This window comes from Pteropus alecto, unplaced genomic scaffold (assembly GCF_000325575.1).
Source record: "Pteropus alecto unplaced genomic scaffold, ASM32557v1 scaffold110, whole genome shotgun sequence".
Taxonomy (NCBI): domain Eukaryota; kingdom Metazoa; phylum Chordata; class Mammalia; order Chiroptera; family Pteropodidae; genus Pteropus; species Pteropus alecto.
The window spans coordinates 12,242,656-12,251,598 of record NW_006431920.1 but is presented as its reverse complement, the minus strand read 5'-3'; the positions used below and the strand labels follow the sequence as shown (position 1 = coordinate 12,251,598).

Here is an 8,943-nt window from a genome sequence, read left to right as displayed (position 1 = left end):
TTTGTATTATATTTCTGACACACGTCTTCTCTCTCCCCCTAGACTTTAAGCGTCTCGAGACAAACTTTTTCTTTTTAGTGTTTATCATCCACCCCGGACAACAACGACATCTTGCACAAATAATAAAGACTGAACCACAGAGGCTTCTTATTTTGTTTCATCCATCTGCTCTTATTTATCGGTACCACACTGTTTTCATTACTGTAACTTTGTAGCATATTTTAAATATTAACAACAGAACAATAATAACTTACATCTACGGATCAATTACTATGATCCAGGCAATGAGGTAAATGCTTTACTTTATCTTATTTAATCCTAACAGGAAGCCTCTGGATTAGGTATAATTATTTCCATTTCATAGACCAGGAAACCAAAATATGAAGAAATTAACTTACTTCAAGACAAATGCCAGGGCAGAACCATGGGTACGGCATGTTACCTCTTATATAAAAAGGATGGATAAATATGTTTTTACTTAAATGTGCATAAAATATATCCAGAAAAATATGTAAGAAAGCCATGGTGTTGGTTGCCTGTTGGGAAGTGAATGTGGTGGTTTTAGAGGCACAGATACTCATACAATTTGGGGATGGGGGAGTTTTCAAAGAAAAAATAATATAAAATGACAAATACAGAATTAAGAGTAGGATCTTAGAAGGGGCCTATGCAAATGAGGGCCCCTGAAAGCAAAGCTTATATAGCTTCGTATTAAATCTGCCTCTGGCAGGAAGAACATTCACTGTAATGCTCTTGCATGTGTATGGAGTTTTAATTAAGCAAATGCATTGCCTAGTCAAAGAATATATAGTTTTTTAAATTAATATTTTTAAATGCCATCTCTCCAACTGACAGCATAAAACAGAAAGCACATAACCTTTTATTTGTTAACAGCAGAGAAAGATTTGACCTTAGCAAGCCGGAGGGGATGCTGAGGAGGAATTCTGGGGTTGTCTGTTTAATGGAAGCTGAGCAGCGGAAGGTGGGGTTTACTTCCATCTTGTAGAAGTAGAGACTCGTACCAGAAGTCTAAAAGGTTTGAGTATGTAATACTGACTAGACTACACATCACTTGCTGTATAAGTAGTGTTTAGAAGAGTCCCTGCTCTTTCCAAAGCTTACAAGAGAAAAATAAAATGAAAACTAAAAGAATATTGAACTGATTGCTAAAAGGAGCTGATTTTCTGGAAACAAGTGCTGGAGGACCAAAGAAGTGAGTAGTAGACTGGATGCTAATGCTCTTTCCCAAATGGATCTGTTGGCTCGTGGTTTTCTATTATTGCATCCAGGAGTAGGAGGTCCCTTACTGTAAACTACCTAGAAAGCATTCATTCTCTTAACCACTCAATTAGGATAATTTACCCTCGTGATGAATGGGACTGTTTCTTCTCTCTGATTTAGTCTGAGCGTGCCTCCATCTGATGCAGATGTAAACAGCTCTGTCTGCAGCAGAAGGTCGACCTTGCGTGCTCACCACCCCAATGCCTAAACCTGCAGCTTGCAGCGTGGCTCCACGGAAGGAATTGATTACAAGCCCCTTAGGTCAACAGAAACATAAAATAGCCAGCAGCTCCCTTCATATATCTTTCTCCTGTGGACAGAACAAGTCTTGCAGAGAATTTGAAATGGACACTAAGGAGAATCTCCTGACAAAAAATGTAAAATACTGGAGTCAGAGAAGGAAGAAGTGGCCTTTTCCCCCAAATTCACAAGAAGCCCACACTTTGGGTAGTTATTTAGACACTGTCTTAGTTACAATGGAGACAGGATGCAGCCCTTAAGGCCTCTTAAATTTCCCCCAACTCTTGAAATTTCTTAACCATTGAATGACCTTCTGTTGTGTGATATTTTATTTGGGTCAGGAGTATATCCCCTTTCTTTTTCTATTAAAGAGAGGAAAGAATCGATGCCCACAAAAGTAAAAATAAAACAAATGAGAGTGGGGAAAGGCTAGGGGAGGGGAAAATGTAGTGTTTTACTTGTACTCTTAGAGAACTGAAAACCAGGAGCAATTCAGCACATAGAGCAAACTACTAGTTCCAGCAAACTACTAGTTCCGTGATGTGGGCGGGCTGGATATGGACAGAGAGAAGAGCAGAGAGAGAGAAAAAAAATAAAAGTAACAAAAGTAACATAAAATTAAAAAGAAAAGGCATAAGAAGAAACAAAGTATAAATATAGAGACCCTAGAGGTAAAGAGGGGCCCAGAGGGAGGGGCAGGTAACAGTGACGCTGGCTGGCTTTCATGGACTATCATTTGTCCCCTGGTGCCCTTTAGGGATATTGCACCAAGCCAATGTAATTCAACATTCAATTTTCACATCTGTAGACACAAATGGGGTGTCGCCACTGGGCAATTTCCAGTGGCTGGATAAAACTGTATCAACAGTAGAACATTGAGCAATGTCTGGTGGCTCTCCCCTTGCTGTAGGACCTATGGAGCAGCATACTGGATGAGGCGTAGGAAGTAGGACATCTGAGTTTGGGCTCCAATGTTATCTACATTCTTGAACAAGCCACTTAGCTCCTATTGGCCTGCATTTTCCATTAATAACCATGGAATAACATAATTGCTCTGTAAAGGAGCTGCTTAGTGTGCAGAAAAAAATAGCAGTTCATAAGAAAGTACAGTTTGCTATCCCAACTTTCTAAACCAACTTCCTGTCCACTGCCACCAGTAGGAGGTGAGCAAAGGGGCTCTCAGTATGTGTGTGTGTGTGTGTGCGTGTGTGTGTGTGTGTGTGTGTGTGTGTGTGTGTGTGTGTTTGTGCTGGACTCACACATTCAGGCTCCCTGAGAAGACATGGAGCTGAAGTTTCCTTCCAAACATTTCTGCAAAGTGAGCATCTAAGGCCACCACCATCATCTCTTCCTCAGATTCTTTCCATGGCTTCCTAGAGGGCCTTTCACTGGCTCCCTTGCCTTCCTCCAGGCCACGCTCCTCTCAGCAGCAAGAGCAATCTACTTAAGACACACATCAGATCACACCATTCCAGCGTGAATCCATTCAAGGGCTTCCCACTGCCCTCGGAACAAAATCCAAACTTATCTGTCCCGTTTGCCTGCCCAGCCTCATCTTGTGCCCCGCCCCTCCTCTCACACCATCCTGCAGCCACCATGGCCTTCCTTCTGTTGCTCAAACACACACAGCTCTTTCTCGCCCGAGGACAATGTGCTATCTTTGCCTCTGGTTCAGGACCTGCTGCGTCCAGCGGGTGGTAAATCCTGCCATGTCCAGTGCGGCCCTGGAAAATAATCCTGAGTGGGAACGGTGGGAGATAGAGAAAAGAAAGAAGACGGAAAGCTGGGATCGGGAGGCTCAATATCTACTGACAATAGAGTAGAGAGCGATTTTATTTTTGCAAGTTGCTTTTATACAAGAGTATACATTTGCTGGCTAAAATGAGATTATCCCCACCCAACCTCCACATCCTACTATAATTATTTGCATTTCCACAGGGTAACCCCCACCCTACACAGCCTGCTAAAATCATTTGCATTTCAACACCTGCATTGTTTTCCAATCAGTTCCTACTTCCCATTCTTAGGAGGATTTGTGGAGGTGAGGCAACCCTTGGTTGGCTTCACAGATTGCAAGGACCTTGTCAGTTTACAAACTGCTCTCCACAGAACCCCGCCTCTGATATTTGCCTGGCTGCCTCCTCTCCCTCTTCAGGTCTCAACGTGAATGTTTTCCCTTAAGGAGGATATTCCTGACTGCTCTGAGATAGTTTCCTCTTTAGTCTCTACTTCGGCCCTCTGTTTAGGTCCCTCAAGCACTTATCATTTAGTTTATTTGTTTTTGTTTTGTTTTGTTTTGTTTTGTTTTGTTTTTGGTCTGCCTTCCCAACTAGACTGTAAGCTTTCTAAAGAAAGGGTGACATCTTTGGGTTCTTATTCATAGTTGCAACTATACGTGGCCCGTAGTAGATCCTTGAATTGTTGTTAAAGGAATGGATGAATAAAGTGGAACTTGATATATTGGAAAAATAGAAAACGGGAAACTTTACAGGTCTAAGAAAGCTGGAGCAGGGTGTCAAGGGGGGATGCTTTTGGCAAATGATTTACAAGCTGTCTTAGCAGAAAATGTGCCAGATTTGAGAGAGAGGCTTGCGAAGTAATCACAGCCACCAAGACCAAACAAGGAAATTAAGATGCTCAGAACCCTCACAGCAAACTATGGAATGCATTGTGTAGGAATAATACTGGAGTTTCTGTTTTTAAAATATATTTAGAGTTTGGGGGCGGGAAAGGGGGCCTAGGAGAGGCGGAGGAAAAGAGGGAGGAAAACTGAACTGTCAGACTCAAAGCTACTAAGTCCATCAGAACGGAACAACCTCTCAGGAAGGTGAATTTCCTGGCTTATAAACCTTCTCATTGCTCCTCTGTGCTTTGCTGACTGACAGCACCAATGAGGGAACCACCTCCTTATCCACCCAAAGCCTGGCTTCTGCTCCCGAATCTTATCACCGTGCTCTAGGTGTAATCAACCTGAGTGATGACATGCCCTTGAGGTGGCTGTCAAATCGCTCTCCCTGTCAAACCCTCTCTAGAGGATCAGAAATGTTAAGAGGGAAGCCCCTCATCTACATCACTAGCATGTAAGCTCCAGGTGGAGGAATTTAAATATGGTGTTGGTGCCTGGAGATACTATAGGCAAGAGCAAGCATGTAACAACTGTTTGTATGTTAATTAGTGTCTAGAAAGAGCCCTACACTGGGACCAAGCTTCCCCATTCTGGCCTGGCTTCTGCCTGGTCTGTGCATCGAGCACAGAGAACTTCTCTGGATGTGTTTTTATAACGCATAAAGGTGCCACAAAGATTAGCGGCTGATCTAGCCTCTATTGCCTCTCCTATGAAACAGGATATGCTCTAAGTCTCTTCTAGCTATAAAATTCGACATATCATTCTATCTGTGAATCATTTATCAATGCATATATTTGTTTGTTGCTCTTTTAAGTCCTGAGCCACTGTTAATAGGAGAGGATTGTTTTTACGGTTGTCAGATAAAATATAGGACACCCAGTTAAATTTAAATTTCAGAGAAACAACAAATACTTTTTTAGTATAAGCATGTGCCATGCAATATTTGGGACAAATATTTGGGACATTAGCTAAATCTGACAATTTTAGCTACTTGTCTTCTATCCTCCAAATACTGTAACCTCTCGGAGGGACAGGAACTGGATGTTCATTATCTCTGGAATCCCGCACAATCGCATCTGCCAGATTTTTGGATTTAACAGACTGAACATTATTAGATTTGGGGGAGGAGAAAACAATTTTTTATTTTGGTAAATAAAAGTATTTACAGCCGTCATCATTTTACTAAAGGAAAGTCAGTTAAACATTAAAAGTTGTGAGTTCCTAGTCATTTTATGTAATTGTATATAATTATAACATATACTTTTATAAATCATTTAAAAATTTAACTTTACTAAATACTCATCACATTGACCTTTCGTTTGTGTGCTTCTTAAGCATAAAGATGATGCTTCGAACTAACATGGCACTGCTCAACTGACCCGCTGGGAGCTCCAACAGTGTGATGTTGCTTGGAAGGCCTTGTCCAACAGTGTGATGTTTATTGGAAGGCCTTTTTGATTGGAGCTTGACTGCTCCAACTATCCTGTACTCTTTCTTCATTCTTTGGCTCTTCTGTTTTCCTTCAGGCCTTTAAATCTTTTAATGAGTGAATTTTCATAATAAATTGTCTCAAGAAATTCAGAAGTATAGAAATTTTTTTTTTTAAAAAAGCTTTGCATATAGTAAGACCTCAATAAATGATGCTGTTGACAAAACAGAGATGAATATTGAGTAATATATGATTAGTTTACTTTCTGAAGATGATTTTTTAAATGGAATTCTTATTTAAATTTCTCATTCTTAGAAATTTAGACCTAGAAAGGTAATCACATCTTCTAATCCAATTCCATACCTACCAAATTGGGATTTGGGGGATAAGATCCATGAATCTATAGGAATTCTAGGATTCAAGGTCCACTCATCCACATGCCCTCTTAGCATATATCAAAGGGCGATGTATCTTTTTACAGGTGAGACGACTGAGCACAACCAAGCGAAGTGACTGTTATATAAATTGGTGGCAGGTGTGGGTGAAGTGCATAGCACCAAGCTTTCTTAGCAAATTAACTGACTCTGTGGGAGCCAGGAAGGACAGGGAAAGGTGTTCATTCATTTCTGTTCACATATATAGTAGGAAGTGGGTGCCAGGTACAGAGAAATGAAAGACTTAGGAAGATTTACCTCAAATAATAGCAACACCCCTCTCCCATCTGTTCTGAGATTTCAGAGGTCCCTAAGCACTTCTCTCATATTATCTTGCTTTGATCCTCACCACAAGATTTAGCAAAATGGTATTGTTTTCTAACTTTACAGATGAGAAAATAGAGGCACAGTCACAGTGTTTATGTGGCCAATAAAAGGGATTTGAATGCTTTTTAATACTAAATATCACTTAAGTCTGGTTAAGACAGGCCAATGTCTTTGTCATTAAAAAAACCTGATTTACTGTTTCAAAAGTCACACAAGTTCTACATGATTATTATAAGAAAATTCAGAGAATTCAGAAGAATGTAGGTTAAAAGCAGGTGAGTGGATCTCATCCTACTGGTCCTGAAGAGTTTGGTTGTTTTCGAATTTCCTTCCCAAGCCCTTCCTTATGAGTTTATATGCATTTATAGGGGCATATAATTTTTTAATGTATCAAACTATGCACATTGCTGTGCTTTTCTTCTCAACAACATGCCTTGGCCATTTTCCAAAATCTTTAAGTAGAGATTTACCTGTTTTTAAATGAGCTACGTTTGGAAATAGCATAGCATCATTCACGTCTACACTGATGATAGGAAAATATTACATTTATCACCAGTGTGTAAAGCGGAGTTGACTGTGGAAGGGAAAGGGTGCTAGAGCTCAGAAATGGGGGGAAGTGACTCCGATAGTGTCAGCTTACTAATTTTCCCTCAAGAGCAGAGGCTTCAGATTCAGAATCCCAAATGGTCTAACAAGGCCTTGAAAGGGTTATGGAATAGCTCTCTCAGTTTTCTGATCTGTAAAATGAGATACAAATACTGTGCGTTCCTATAAGGTTATAATAATGATTAAAGGAGATAATTCACATTAAATGTCAGCACAATGCCTGATGACGATAATGCTAATTCTCTTTTGGTTTGAAGATGAGACAGTGGGTAGGCCTTAAACTGCAATGTTATCAATATCAGGAATGAATGCCCTAGGGGATAATTTTTATTGAAAGCCCCCAAATCAGTTTGGCCATCTGGGATAGCCTCTGCAGACAACTCTCACAGCCCTCCGGAGACCGCTCTAACAGCGATATTCGGTTTAAAAGCCTCAAAGTCGCAGGCTTTCAAGATCTTGTGCTTGGCTTAACCTTTGAGGGAATTGAAGACTACAATTCCCAGGGTGCGCCACTCCAGCCCCGCCTCGCCCACGACGTTAGTCTCTCCCGATTGCCGCTAGGCTTCTGGCCCAAACTACAAATCCCAGAAGACCCTGCAGCACCGCTCTGGACACCACTCCCACTTTTTGAGGGGGTAGCCCTGGCCGTGTTGCTCGCTGGGAAATGTAGTTCCTCGGTGACCAAGCGCTCTTCCCTCTCAGGCCCCGGCGGTGAGATAATGGGGGCGAACGGGCAGCGCACGAATGTCCGTTCCTAACTGCCCTTCCGGAAGCGTAATCTGGCCCGGGAGTCTTCTGGAGACGCGCCTGGGTTCCCGGTGGGCCGCGAATGTGGTGTGCATTTTAGGCCTCACCGGGTGAGAAGGTAGACTGGGAAGAAGGCGGCGGAGGCGGACGAGACCAAATGCCAGTCTAGAGCAGGGAGCAGGCCAAGGAGAGGGATGAATCCAGGTGGAGATAATAGGGGTGGAAGTGGGGCGTGGCTCTTCCTTACTGCCAGGCCAGAGTGAAGCGCTTCCCTCAAATAGGGTTATAACAGAGGTTCCAGCAACCAGAGGAAGTGGGGTGTCCATATGGTAAGGTGGCTTTACGGTTTGGGGCTAATTAGTGGGACTTCATCCCATGGCGTTGCCACCCCTGGCTCATGGAGGCAGATGGCGCCCTAGGCCTTGGAAAATTCGGGGTGCAGGAGAGCCCTGGTTGGAAAGCGTGATACCCTGGGAGCCTCAGGCCTTCAGCTGTGCCCCAGGAACAAAGCCTTTTTTAACCCCTTAACTGCTGGTGGTTGGAGGTGGTGGAAGGTCCGTGGGAATAGATGTTTGGAGTTCTAGCCGAAGGGAATCCTAGCAGGAAGGAAACCTTTGAACCCTCAGGCTCCTTTCAGAGGTCTAAACAGTGCACCTGGAGTGCCCCCTATGCCATTGTTATACGCACTACACGCCATTACATTGGGTGGGAACTATTTAGTCCTAACCAAGTCCTAGAAATGAGTGTCCAGCTCCCTGGCTCTAGAATATTGCAGAAGTGGCTCAGCTCATAGAATAATGACCTGAGTAAATTAATTGAAAAAAATAATCAGGGCACAAAACAATGTATGTAATAATTCTATTTCGTAATAAATACATATATCTCCCAAATATGTGGCATGTGTCTATGGATACTGATAGGAAAAAAATCAGAACTGTACTGGACTCTATGAACAGCGATTATTGATGGATGGTGAAATTACAAATTAATTTTACTCTTTTCTTTACATCTTTATATAGCATCTAAATTTGTACAGCGAGCATGTATTACTCTTTTTTTTTTCTTACTTTTCCAAAAGAGTCCCTGGGTTGCCCTGCAGTGGTGCATTTTGGAAGGTAGGCTCTAAGGCCAACTACTCTATGGCTTGCGTCCAGCCACCTGCAGATTCATTTGCCAGGAGTGATAAGAAGATTGAATTTGAGGGGTGAATTTAGTGTGCAGTCTGTGTGAGGCTAACGTTTTTTTCCCTTCTT

The 8,943-nt window shown here is 42.2% G+C and overlaps 1 protein-coding gene across 2 annotated transcripts in view; it reads left to right on the top strand.

Annotated features, from left to right (window-relative positions):
* Positions 1-7,601: 7,601 nt before the first annotated feature.
* Positions 7,602-8,943, top strand: part of SMARCAL1 (SWI/SNF related, matrix associated, actin dependent regulator of chromatin, subfamily a like 1) — a 52,035-nt gene continuing 50,693 nt past the window's right edge. Inside the window, exons 1-2 of one of the 2 annotated variants that reach the window (XM_025043301.1) lie at positions 7,909-8,020; positions 8,113-8,119. The gene's annotated coding sequence lies outside the window, so the exon portion shown is untranslated. The other variant, XM_006906739.3, reaches the window with a different exon arrangement.